Below are 13,973 nucleotides of genomic sequence, written 5' to 3'. Positions count from 1 at the left end.
TGGTGATTTTGTACGTTTGCCCACTGACAAAGAAATTATCAGTTTATAATTTTAATGGTAGGTTTATTTGAACAGTGAGAGACAGAATAACAACAAAAAAATCCAGAAAAACACGTCAAAAATGTTATAAATTGATTTACATTTTAATGAGGGAAATAAGTATTTGACCCCTCTGCAAAACATGACTAATTACTTGGTGGCAAAACCTTTGTTGGCAATCACAGAGGTCAGACGTTTCTTGTAGATGGCCACCAGGTTTGCACACATTTCAGGAGGGATTTTGTCCCACTCCTCTTTGCAGATCTTCTCCAAGTCATTCTGGTTTCGAGGCTGACGTTTGGCAACTCGAACCTTCAGCTCCCTCCACAGATTTTCTATGGGATTAAGGTCTGGAGACTGGCTAGGCCACTCCAGGACCTTAATGTGCTTCTTCTTGAGCCACTCCTTTGTTGCCTTGGCCGTGTGTTTTGGGTCATTGTCATGCTGGAATACCCATCCACGACCCATTTTCAATGCCCTGGCTGAGGGAAGGAGGTTCTCACCCAAGATTTGATGGTACATGGCCCCGTCCATCGTCCCTTTGATGCGGTGAAGTTGTCCTGTCCCCTTAGCAGAAAAACACCCCCAAAGCATAATGTTTCCACCTCCATGTTTGACAGTGGGGATGGTGTTCTTGGTGTCATAGGAAGCATTCCTCCTCCTCCAAACACGGCAAGTTGAGTTGATGCCAAAGAGCTCCATTTTGGTCTCATCTGACCACAACACTTTCACCCAGTTGTCCTCTGAATCATTCAGATGTTCATTGGCAAACTTCAGACAGGCATGTATATGTGCTTTCTTGAGCAGGGGGACCTTGCGGGTGCTGCAGGATTTCAGTCCTTCACGGCGTAGTGTGTTACCAATTGTTTTCTTGGTGACTATGGTCCCAGCTGCCTTGAGATCATTGACAAGATCCTCCTGTGTAGTTCTGGGCTGATGCCTCACCGTTCTCATGATCATTGCAACTCCACGGGGTGAGATCTTGCATGGAGCCCCAGGCCGAGGGAGATTGACAGTTCTTTTGTGTTTCTTCCATTTGCGAATAATCGCACCAACTGTTGTCACCTTCTCACCAAGCTGCTTGGCGATAGTCTTGTAGCCCATTCCAGCCTTGTGTAGGTCTACAATCTTGTCCCTGACATCCTTGGAGAGCTCTTTGGTCTTGGCTATGGTGGAGAGTTTGGAATCTGATTGATTGATTGATTCTGTGGACAGGTGTCTTTTATACAGGTAACAAACTGAGATTAGGAGCACTCCCTTTAAGAGTGCGCTCCTAATCTCAGCTCGTTACCTGTATAAAAGACACCTGGGAGCCAGAAATCTTTCTGATTGAGAGGGGGTCAAATACTTATTTCCCTCATTAAAATGCAAATCAATTTATAACATTTTTGACATGCGTTTTTCTGGATATTTTTGTTGTTATTCTGTCTCTCACTGTTCAAATAAACCTACCATTAAAATTATAGACCGATCATTTCTTTGTCAGTGGGCAAACGAACAAAATCAGCAGGGGATCAAATACTTTTTTCCCCCACTGTATGTGTTATTTCATAGTTTTATTATTCAGTATTATTCTACAATGTAAAAATAGTCAAAATAAAGAAATACCATGGAATGAGTAGGTGTCCAAACTTTTGACTGGTACTGTATAATAAAGTATTCATGTCTCAAAATCAATGTCATGTGGTTAATCAAAATTTGATATAAATGAAAATGATACATCTAAAAGTAAGTTCTATTGCCATTGCCAATATGTAGATTGCCTACATAAAGTCAACAAATAAAAACATTGCAGCACGCAGGTAGAAAATATCCTTTTAAAAATAAATATCCTATGAATCACATTGACTACACATGGCCTGTCTGCCAGGAACTTGAAACATTGTATCAACTTGTTCCGCGGACAGAGACACTGGGGTAGACTATTTGTGTAAGGGATAAGAAGTAATCAGGTAGGCCTATTTTATGATGTTTCCACCAGATCTGAGCATGACATTTTTTTCCCCTTTCATGCCGAGTGGTTATCGAAAGGTAGAGCATTGGAAAGATATTACAGATAGGCTACGTTGAGGAACTATTGTCATTATCAATGGATGTAAAAACAGACTTATTTTACTTGCTGTTTGATGCGAAGAAAGAAATTGCTTTGAAAAGCTCCATAGTGATTGTGAGTAAATGGGCACATTTATAGGCCTACATTTGCGTGTAGGGCAGGTAGCCTAGGTCTACCTCTATGCCTAATCAGATGCGTGTTCTTACTCAAGACTGACAGGAGTGCTCCAAACAAACGACAATGAATCATTTGACAACTCATAAATGGAATGAAATAAACCAAAACTTTTTTCTCACAAGTGTAGCCTAGGTTATGCGCTCTGCAAACAACATGTCCACTCCTACAATGACAACAGTAAGACTGTAATAATATATTGAATGCATTAACAGAAATGACCATAACCAAACAAACATTGTATATTAGAAGTGATGGTAATTAACGATAAATGTACTACTGGTGATGCTAGTGTGCCATCACCGCGGCCTCCGCAATGGATTAGTCCACTCAGACAGGCATGAATCAGACAGGCATGAATCAGACAGGCATGAATCAGACAGGCAGTAAAGTGTTGGATATGCTATTTTGGGACATACAGGCCTATGTAATGTTGTGTCCTGCTGTGTAACCTATTGAACTATGGTATACTGTCCAAAGACAATACACTGTACTAAGGTTTTATATTATATTGTGCTGCCATATAATCTAGTGTAGTGGAGAGCTGCTATCTCTCGCTTCAGATTGACTTAACTGTTCAATAGATAACATTGATTGGCCTGAGAGCTAACAATTGCATTCACTCTCACCTGCGCTTCCCATCAATAGTTGTTTATAAGGCAAGGGTGGAAACCTGCAGGCCCTTAACTGGCCTTAAATACTCCTGTAACTCTGTATTATTTAGGATTGTATTTGGCTGGTATAGGGCTTAGCCGCATTAACGCATGTTGAGCTGAAGTGGAGTGGACATTAATGTATTTGTATGGTAGAGAGGCATTTACTCACTGTGTTGTGTGTCCTATTCAAACTGCAAACTTCATTAGTCCTCCTTTACATCATCTGGTGCTTTTCATTCATTATTCATACAGCTACAGATAAAAAAATATATAATATTCATATAAACAAGCTTCCAGAAAGAGACAGATAATATCATGAAGAATTGACTTATACCAAAATTACTGTCACGATCGTCGTAAGAACTGGACCAAGGCGCAGCGTACGTAGCGTTCCACATCTTTATTATAAAGTGAAACTTCAGCAAATACAAAACAATAAACGAACAAACGAAATGTGACGTTCTGGAGTGCTCACAGGCAACTACACAAAAACAAAACAAGATCACAAAACACAGTGGGGAAATGGCTGCCTAAATATGATCCCCAATCAGAGACAACGATAAACAACTGCCTCTGATTGGGAACCATACCAGGCCAACATAGAAATAGAACAACCTAGATTACCTACCCTAGTCACACACCAACCTAACCAACATAGAGAAAAAATACTCTATGGTCAGGGCGTGACAGTACCCCCCCCCCCAAAGGTGCGGACTTCGGCCGAAAAAACCTGACTCAATAGGGGAGGGTCCGGGTGGGCATCTAGGGTTGGTGGCGGCTCCGGTGCAGGTCGTAACCCCCGCCCAGACCCCGAATCCGGCCATGGCGCCGAGCTGAACGTTGTGCCTGGACTGGGCACCAGCGCAGAGGAGGGCTCAGTCCCTGGAGCTGGGTTGGACGCTGTGTTTGGACTGGGCACCGGCACAGAGGAAGGCTCCGGCCTTGGAGCTGGGCTGGTCACTGTGCCTGGACTGGGCCCCGGCGCTGAGGAAGGCTCCAGTCTAGGAGTTGGACTGGACACCTTGCCTGGAGGTTCCGGACCGTGGACCGTCGCTGGAGGTTCCGGACCGTGGACCGTCGCAGTGGTTCCGGACCGTGAAGCGTCGCTGGTTGTTCCGGACCGTCGCTGGAGGTTCCGGACTGTGGACCGTCGCTGGAGGTTCCGGACCGTGGCTGGAGGTTCCTTAACCGTTGACCGTCGCAGCAGGTTCCTTAACCGTTGACCGTTGCAGGAGTCTCCGGACCGTGGACCGTCGCACTAGGCTCCGGACCGTGGACCGTCGCAGGAGGCTCCGGACCGTGGACCATCGCAGGAGGCTCCGAGCCGTGGCCGGAAGCTCCGGACCGTGAACCGTCGCCGGAAGCTCCGGACCGTGAACCGTCGCCGGAAGCTCCGGACCGTGAACCGTCGCCGGAAGCTCCGGACCGTGAACCGTCGCCGGAAGCTCCGGACCGTGAACTGTCGCCGGAAGCTCCGGACCGTGAACTGTCGCCGGAAGCTCCGGACCGTGAACCGTCACCAGAAGCTCCGGACCGGGAACCGTCGCCGGAAGCTCCGGAATGTGAATGTGCACTGGAGGCCTAGTGCGTGGAGTCGGTACAGGTGGCACCGGACTGGTGACACACTCTTCAGGGTGAGTGCGGGGAGCAGGCACAGGACGTACCGGACTGGGAACACGCACTTCAGGGCGAGTGCGAGGAGCTGGCACAGGACGTACTGGGCTGTGGAGGCGCACTGGAGACCTGGTGCGTAGAGCCGGCACAAATTGTACCGGAACGATGACACATTTCGCACGGCGAGTGCGGGGAGCTGACACAGGACGTACTGGGCTGTGGAGGTGCCCTGGAGACCTGTTGCGTAGAGCTGGCACAAATTGAACCTGAACGATGACACACCTCGCATGGCGAGTATGGGGAGCTGGCACAGGACATACTGGGCTGTGAAGGCGTACTGGAGACCTGGTGCTTAGAGCCGGCACACATGGTACCGGACAAATGATACGCTCCTCAAGGCGAGTGCGGAGAGCTGGCACAGGACGTACAGGGCTGTGGAGGCGTACTGGAGACCTGGTGCATGGAGCCGGCACAGTTTTTACCAGACTGCTAGCACGCTCCTCAGGACGAGTACGGAGAACTGACTCAGGTGGCATCAAACAGATAACACGCTCCTTAGGGCGAATGTCGTGCATGATACACCAACACAACAACTCTCTCATTTCTCTCTCCTCCAATTTCTCCATCAACTCACTGACGGTCTCTGACTCTCTCTATTCACTCTCCTCCAATTTCTCCCTCTTCTCCCAGAATGGCTCTGGTTCGCTCCTCAGCTCCGCCGACCACCCCATGTGCCCCCCCACCAAAACAATCCTGTCCTGCCAGGATTTCTTCCCAAGTCCAGGATCCCTTCCCATCCAAAATCTCTTCCCAAGTCCAGGATACTCTCTCCTCCTGGGCACGCTGCTTGGTCCTGTTGTGGTGGGATCTTCTGTCACGATCGTCGTAAGAACTGGACCAAGGCGCAGCGTACGTAGCGTTCCACATCTTTATTATAAAGTGAAACTTCAGCAAATACAAAACAATAAACGAACAAACGAAACGTGACGCTCTGGAGTGCTCACAGGCAACTACACAAAAACAAAACAAGATCCCACAAAACACAGTGGGGAAATGGCTGCCTAAATATGATCCCCAATCAGAGACAACAATAAACAGCTGCCTCTGATTGGGAACCATACCAGGCCAACATAGAAATAGAACAACCTAGATTACCCACCCTAGTCACACCCCAACCTAACCAACATAGAGAAAAAAAGACTCTCTATGGTCAGGGCGTGACAATTACACATATTTTTGATTGAATTTAACTATCTTATTAAAACATTAACCCTCGTGAATAACAACAAGAATAACATTTTCCTGAATCATTATAATAAGGTGTTTTCAGAGTGATTGCAATTGCACTAGAATTGTTTATTTTTTTATTATTTCATTGATATTTTTTGTATGTTTTAGTATTTTCTTGTTAATACTTGCGTTCTGTTTTGTATGATGTAACAATGTAAATTGTTGATCTGTATTATGAAAGAAAAAAATTATAATAATTTGTGTGCAAAGCTGTCATCAAGGCAAAGGGTGGCTATTTTGTAGAATCTCAAATATATGTGTGTTTTTTCATAGTTGTGATGTCTTCACTACCTTGCTACGATGTAGAAAAATAGTAAAAAATAAAGAAAAACCCTTGAATGAGTAGGTGTGTCCAAACTTTTGACTGGTTTGTTTGTTTGTTTAACCTTTATTTAACTAGGCAAATCAGTTAAGAACAAATTATTATTTACAATGACGGCCTACACCGGCCAAACCCGGACGATGCTGGGCCAATTGTGCGCCGCCCTATGAGACTCCCAATCACGGCCAGTTGTGATACAGCCTTGTACTGTATATTAATCCATAAATCGAACCTATAATTAATCATGCTTTTATTTAATTTTTTTAAACATTGAACAATCCGCACACATTAATGTAGGCTTCCAAATGTCTTTATTGTTAAAGTTGCACTATGCAGAAAACTGCTTGTCAAAACTCTAATAGTTTGCCTAATTTCAGTTTATGTGACAAAATAAGATAGTACAATGATTCGCTACACTATACTATCTAAATCGCTGTGAAATATATTTTCCATAACCAGAAATATTGGTATTTCAGCTGTTATAAACTGGTGTACAAAACCGAAAGTAAAAGACACAAAAACAAAACTTAAGAACATGAAGCATAGAAATAGCACACATCGAACAGATATACTGCATCTTAGACTTGTTTTAAAGTAGATTGGTAGGTCTATAACCCACAGTTCTATGTGAATTTGGTCAGGTCACCAAAAAAGTTTTTTACCCTTATTTATTTACTACAAAAATGCTAATAACTGACACACAATCCAATGAAGGTATCTATAGAAAACCTACTCAAATCCTCTTCAGTGAATGAATTTAAAGGAAGAGCTGCTCAAATCCTCTTAACCAGGACCAAGGGAAACTATTGTGCTTGCCCTGGGAAGAAGACGGAGGAAAGGTAGCTACTGTGGAAGTGTAGGAGAGTTCATCAAAGTGAACAGACATAAAGGCCCATCAAAGTAACAATTTGCACAGTAGCCAGATTCAATGATATATGAGTCCTCTATAATTTCACGGAGAGAAAATGGCTGCTGTTTAAATAGGGATGGCCTTCTCTAGGCCAAATAATCTCATTTAACAAAAGCTCTGGAGGTTTCACGGAGCGTGGATGGGTTGTGGCTGACGAGCTCCCTAATTCAACCGAACTGAGAGAATTGGGCATTTGAGAATATGGGGAGAATGTATGGCATTTTGATTTCCTATTAATCCCTGCAAAGAGAACTGAATATGACAATTATACTTTCTTATTGACTTTTAAGTTGAGCTGTAAAGACTTTTCCCCTAAAGGTATGAAATATGTAGAAAGTGAAGAATCTTAAGGTAAAAAAATCTGTTCTCTATTTTTACTGTGCTTTTCAGATATAGATGCAGCCAATGATGCAATGTTCTCTGTCCTTAAACTCATTGAGATGAGACTTAACCTTGAGAACTTTAGCACATTATCACATTCAGCAGAAATAGACAACCTACCCCTCAAGTCCCTGTGCTTGGTCATATTGGACAAAAGTTTTCTGAAGGACAACATTTAATGGATAGATGTACATAACTGTGAATGGAATCTGAGTCCTGTGTGCTTGTTGTTACCATCGGGATCATTGAACCTTCAGAAATCTTTTGATGAGCAAAGAAATAAACACAGACAAAGAAACGAAGAAGAAAGAATACTGCAGCACCTGGGATTATTTCCCAATATCTCATGTAAAAGAGGAGGGCATTAGAAGGAAATGTGCTGCCATTACGGGGTGATCTTGGTTTCATTCAATGAAGATAATGAAGCAGAGGAAAATCATAAATACAGCAATGACACCGCAATGTAAAAATAAGCAAGGCTACGGTAATGAGATTCCATTCAAGAAAAATGTATAGATGAGGATGTACAGAAATATAATTAATGAGCATTAAACCTGGGATACAGGAAATCACATCACAAAGACACTGAGACATATAACAATAATGTGTTTTGGTATCTAATCATAACCTTCCGCATCACCCACCTTTACATAAGCAAGACCAATGCAAACAATATTTTCTTAATCCTTGGGGTATCTAAATATACACTGATACATTCCATTTATTACAATAGCTTCCAATAGCTATTTATCCAACTTTCTAAACCTCACTCTGTACAGAGATACTATTAGTCTTCTGAACAGTAATCTGTGGTCTAAAATAAGAAGCCAGGCTTGATCCATGAGGTAATCAATTCAGACAGAGGGCTGCAGGACACAAGCTATATTTAGACTTCCTAAAATGGAGGAATTTTAAATACAAAGGACCCCTGCTTACCTGGTGCAGAGATGGCTGGAGGCAAGGCAGGAACAATAGTGATTCTGTTAATGAGACAAAAAAAAGACCAAAACATTTATTATGACACTTGTAATCATATGCGAACCACAAGAAAAGACAACAAGCCTTACTATACACAACCTATGTTTTCTTTTTGTTCTTTCAAGTTTTTTCTCGCTTGATAGTGACATTCTAGCGCTGAGTGAAGTAAAGCAATAGGAGAGCAATACGGTTGTTCTTAAAAACAGATAATTTCACACCAAGAATCTCTGACCTACAGAATATTCCCACTACTCACTTTCTAAAGCTTCAGAAGATTGATCTCTGTAGCTCAGTTTGCAGAGCATGGTGCAGAGCACACCAGGATAGTGGGTTCAATTCCGAAGACCACCTATACATACAATATATGCATGTATGTCTAGGCTCTGCCACAGCCACATGAGGCTGAAGAAGTGGGACAGGCTCTACTGTTGGGGGTAGTCACGGAGTCAGCCTTTGAAGTGCGTATGTGGCTTAATTTCTATGTGCATGTGTTAACTTAAGGATCCAACACTTTTTTTCAATTTTTCGCCTAAAATGACACCCAAATATAACTGCCTGTTCAGGACCAGCCAAAACCCACCTGTGAACAAAAACACCTTCATAGAGAGATCCTGCTGTGATGTGATTCAGTTAGAAGTGATCCTTTACCCAGGAGCACCAAGGTAACAGGATGCCTCACACATATTACAGCAGGGAGAAAAGCAAAGGCATCATAAAGAAAGAGCCTCGCCAGACCTCATGAGTTGGTGTGTGTGCACTCCAAAATGATGTCCCTCAGGTTCTTAAAAATGCTGCTGTTCTGGCGTGGATCCAAGGACTCAGGGGGAGAGGTAACCTGCTAGTTCCTATTAACATTTTCTCTTCATGTTAACTTAAAGCCGGAACCATGGGTGGGTCACCACTGGTGGAGTGTGTGTGTGTGCGTGCGTTCATCCATGCGTGTGTGCGTGCGTGGGTTAGAGTGTGACGGCTCTATCTACTGGCAATTTCACATATTTCTATTTATAAACTCCGGTCAGAGAGCAAGAAGCCCCATTTCCTGCTGTTTCATTGTGGAGGAGAGAATAATGACTCTCCAGAGTGTCATCACCTCATAGACTTTCTCCAGAGAATTGCTCTCTTCCTCCTGTTTGAAGACAAGGAGATAGAGAGAAAGAAAATCAACAGTCCTTTTCACAAGAGAGTAGAATTGTTTATAGAGTGCACATATATCAATGAGCAGAATAAAGCCACTTGATGTAGGGCTCTATTCAATCAGATCCGCTTTAGCCAACATCCACTTAGCGGTTGTTTTGGAGGTGTCGATGTCGAGTTAGATCTGTCAAATACACAAGCGGCTCCCGGCATACCTAAAGCGGACATTGGCCATTGGCTGAATGGAGTCGCATTAAGAGAAATCCCATGCAACCTTGTTTACAAGTTTAAAACACTGGAATGTGAGATGTAATCTACACCTCAATTAGGCTGATAGAAATCCTCATTTAATTTAATTATTTAAAATATGAGAGTCATTATTTTTATTTTTACACTTTCTTGTTCTGAACTTCTAACATGAGTGGGATGGGTGTGGCTGCGGGACAATGAACAAGAACAGCTGCTCACTGATTTCACAGCTCCAATGCAGTTACACCTCTGACAACGCCAAAACATCAGCTATGCGGGTGTCGGCTATCCCCTGTTAACGCAGGATCTGATTGAATCTAGGCCTTTATTGTACTAGCCGTCACTCACCAGAGGTGGAAAAAGTACTCAATAGTCATACTTGAGTAAAAGTAAAGATATCTTAATAGAAAATGACTCAAGTAAAAGTGAAAGTTACCCAGTAAAACACTACTTGAGTAAAAGTCTGAAAGTATTTGGTTTTAAATATACTTAAATATCAAAAGTAAACATAATTGATAAAATATACTTAAGTATCAAACGTAAAAGTATACACTACCGGTCATATGTTTGGGATCACTTAGAAATGTCCTTGTTTTTGAAAGAAAAGCAATTTTTTGTCCATTAAAATAACATGAAATTGATCAGAAATACAGTGTAGACATTGTTAATGTTGTCAATGGCTATTGTAGCTGGAAACGGCAGATTTTTAATGGAATATCTACATAGGCGTACAGAGGCCCATTATCAGCAACCATCCCTCCTGTGTTCCAATGGAACGTTGTGTTAGCTAATCAAAGTTTATCATTTAAAAAAACTAATTGATCATTAGAAAACCCTTTTGCAATTATGTAAGCACAACTGAAAACTGTTGTACTGATTAAAGAAGCAATAAAACTGGCCTTCTTTAGACTAGTTGAGTATCTGGAGCATCAGCATTTGTGGGTTCGATTACAGGCTCAAAATGGCCAGAAACAAATCACTTTCTTCTGAAACTTGTCAGTCTATTCTTGTTCTGAGAAATGAAGGCTATTCCTTGCGAGAAATTGCCAAGAAATTGAAGATCTTGTACAACGCTGTGTACTACTCCCTTCACAGAACAGCACAAACTGGCTCTAACAAGAATAGAAAGAGGAGTGGGAGGCCCCGGTGCACAACTGAGCAAGAGGACAAGTACATTAGAGTGTCTAGTTTGAGAAACAGACGCCTCACAAGTCCTCACCTGGCAGCTTCATTAAATAGTACCCGCAAAACACCAGTCTCAACGTTAACAGTGAAGAGGCAACTCCGGGATGCTGGCCTTCTAGGCAGAGTTCCTCTGTCCAGTGTCTGTGTTCTTTTACCCATCTTAATCTTTTCTTTTTATTGGCCAGTCTGAGATATGGCTTTTTCTTTGCAACTCTGCACTCACTCTGTGAGTTAGTGAGTGCGTGCATGAGAGAGAGAGAGAGAGAGAGAGCTTCTCAAAGCAGAATAGCCAACACATAGAGACACTAGCCAGGGGGGAGAGAGCTAACGAAGGACGCCGATTCAATGTCATGCAAATGTATTGAGGGGGAACTCCTGTAGCTGACAGGACAGAAAAGGTCAGAGAACTAAACGTTGGGAGGCGGACAGGTCCAGTCAGGTCCGATGACCTTTGTCCACATCCAACTGAGAGATGGTCAACCTAATGAAGGTTGGTGGAGTGACTGATTTGGAGGAGGAGGCAGTTGCCCCTTACACACTGACTGATATGAGGTCAGATTTGGGATTCTGAGTAGGATGAAGTTGCACGCGATCATTGCCTTCATTACCACTGATTGATGAAAGGACTGGATAGGTTGACACACCATGTTGCTTTCACCTATCATGTTTAGCTATATCAGTGAATGTGGAAGAAAGGACACAATGAAAGGAAATAAGTTACAACTCTTTAGACAGAGCTTCTACTTTAAAGAGAGGAGAGGAAGATGCTGCATGTTTAAAAATAGGCTCTTGACTTAATCTCCATGTAACTGTTTGAAATAACTGTGCCCAAACAACAACAGATGAATGTGGATGATTCTTTTCTTTAGATGACCTGCCTAGAGAAACATAATGCAAGGCTGAAAGCTCCTAGTCTGGACTCTCCAGACAGTATCTAATAGGTGATATTGAGTGCAGCTACTGTATGTGGCTGTGAGATTAAAGGTCCTGAACTGTGAATTGGCTTGGTCAGCATCTGCGGCCAATAGAAAACAATAAAAACAACACATCATAGACCATCTCTTGGGACAAAATAATCAGCAGCTTGGCTACCAGTCTGTTGGTTTTTCAGAGCTCTAGGTGCTACTGTATTCAATCAAAAGCTGCCACTGGGTTTATGAGGTAAGACTAAAACGTATTTTTCATACACTAAGACTGTTACGTTAGAACACACCTTATCTCCTTGATGCCCTTTATCACACACAAATAAGAGAACAGAAGGAAACACTATGCCGCTGCTCCCACTGGACGCCATCACTCATCCCCAGCAGAGATTTATACACTCTTGTCATATAGCATTGGAGAGGGGGAGACATACACACAGAGGGACAGAGAATGGAGGAGTGAGAGATTGAAATGGAAAGGGAGTGATTGTGTATATGGGGTGGGGGTGAAAAACAGATGTGTGAGAGGTGAAGAGGATGAGAAAAAAAGGACTAGAACAAAGAACATCCTCTCTCCCTCCCAGCCACTAAGCTGCACAGTTAGTACACCATGTACCTACAGTGAATGAGGTTGACTTTGACTGACGGGTATGAGTAGACCACATGGAGGCTTCTCTGGGAACCCTGGCATACCCAGGCCCTCTGGGAAACCAAATGCCTTCCCACATGGAGCTTAGTCTGCTGACTAGGGCACAACTCCATGATCCTCGCAGAGCGCAGTGTGCCAAGGAACAGAACACAAGGCTGGTGACCATGCACGATTAGGATTACCCATGACACCAGGAGACAGGGAAATATTGTAGCCCCTCAGAGACAACCCAGCTGTTATGATGTAGTCAGCAGGAGTTTATCCTAATGGGAGATGTCACTTCAAAAGACAGATGTGACACTGCTTCTCCACACCCTCAGATAAGGACAAGACAATGTTCCAAGGTGTCTGGGTTTATTTACTTTAGTTGAATGCACCGGTAGACCAGCAGCGATAATGCACTCTACTGTCTACTTAATGGTGCTGTTCTTTGCTGAGTCGTTGGTTCAGACAGTTGAATAGAAGTGTCTGGGAGATATTTGCCTGCATTAAATGTGTTCACAGTCTGGGGTCGGGTCTGTTCCTTGTCAGCCTGCTACCAACTGATAAGAGTCAGTCTGGTAAGCTTTTTAGGCGTGACGAATAAGTCAATACATTGCATTTAATGTGAAAAGATATGCGTCACGGTATAGCTGAGCATATAGCTAGGATTAGGGTTGATCCAAGATGTGGAGATGAAGCGAGGGTTGAGCTGGGAGCATGAAGCTACGGTTAGGGTTGAGGCTTAGGGGATGAGCCAGGATGTGGGCATGAAGCTAGAGTTAAGGTTAGGGCCTTAACCCTAGGCAAAGCCTAATCCAAATTACTTAATTTGCCCCTCTCCCCACTACATGGCAGAAAGGCAGGCCTCAGTAGAAGCCTGACCTAGAGTTAATTTGCTTTTGAGTGACATTGGCTGAATTTTGTGCTGGCGTTGGACGTGGGAACCCTTTTTCTGTCATTCTCTGCGTCATCGAATTTTGATTGGACTGTGGCATCCAATCACAGTGCCAGCAGGCATTTCGTTTTTAATGAAGACAGTTATCTTAAGTCTGGAGTTATCGTTGTCCATAGTTACTACCTTAACTGGCCGGTGTGACTTCTTTTTGGGGAGGTTGGCCAAATTGGTATGCCTTCATTGTCATGATTATTTTACACTTCAAGGCTATCCATATCAGATCATCTTCTAGTACCTCCGGAGGTGGTCAGGAAAATCTAACCACAATCTGTTCATGTGTCTTTTGATTGTCTACACCTGTCGACAAACGGGCACAATCAGAATGTGGACAAGATCAGGACAACAGCCGCATGTTAGAACCATGTATAAACGGGCTAGAGGGAAGGAGGGCGAGAGAGGGGCGATTCGAGGAGAGAGAGACATGTCTCTGTCGGGGGTCTTTCACCAATTTATCCAGTGCATTTTTATTTATTTTTTAC

This window comes from Salmo salar, chromosome ssa25 (assembly GCF_905237065.1).
Source record: "Salmo salar chromosome ssa25, Ssal_v3.1, whole genome shotgun sequence".
Classification (NCBI taxonomy): domain Eukaryota; kingdom Metazoa; phylum Chordata; class Actinopteri; order Salmoniformes; family Salmonidae; genus Salmo; species Salmo salar.
Note: the sequence above shows the minus strand (reverse complement) of the source record.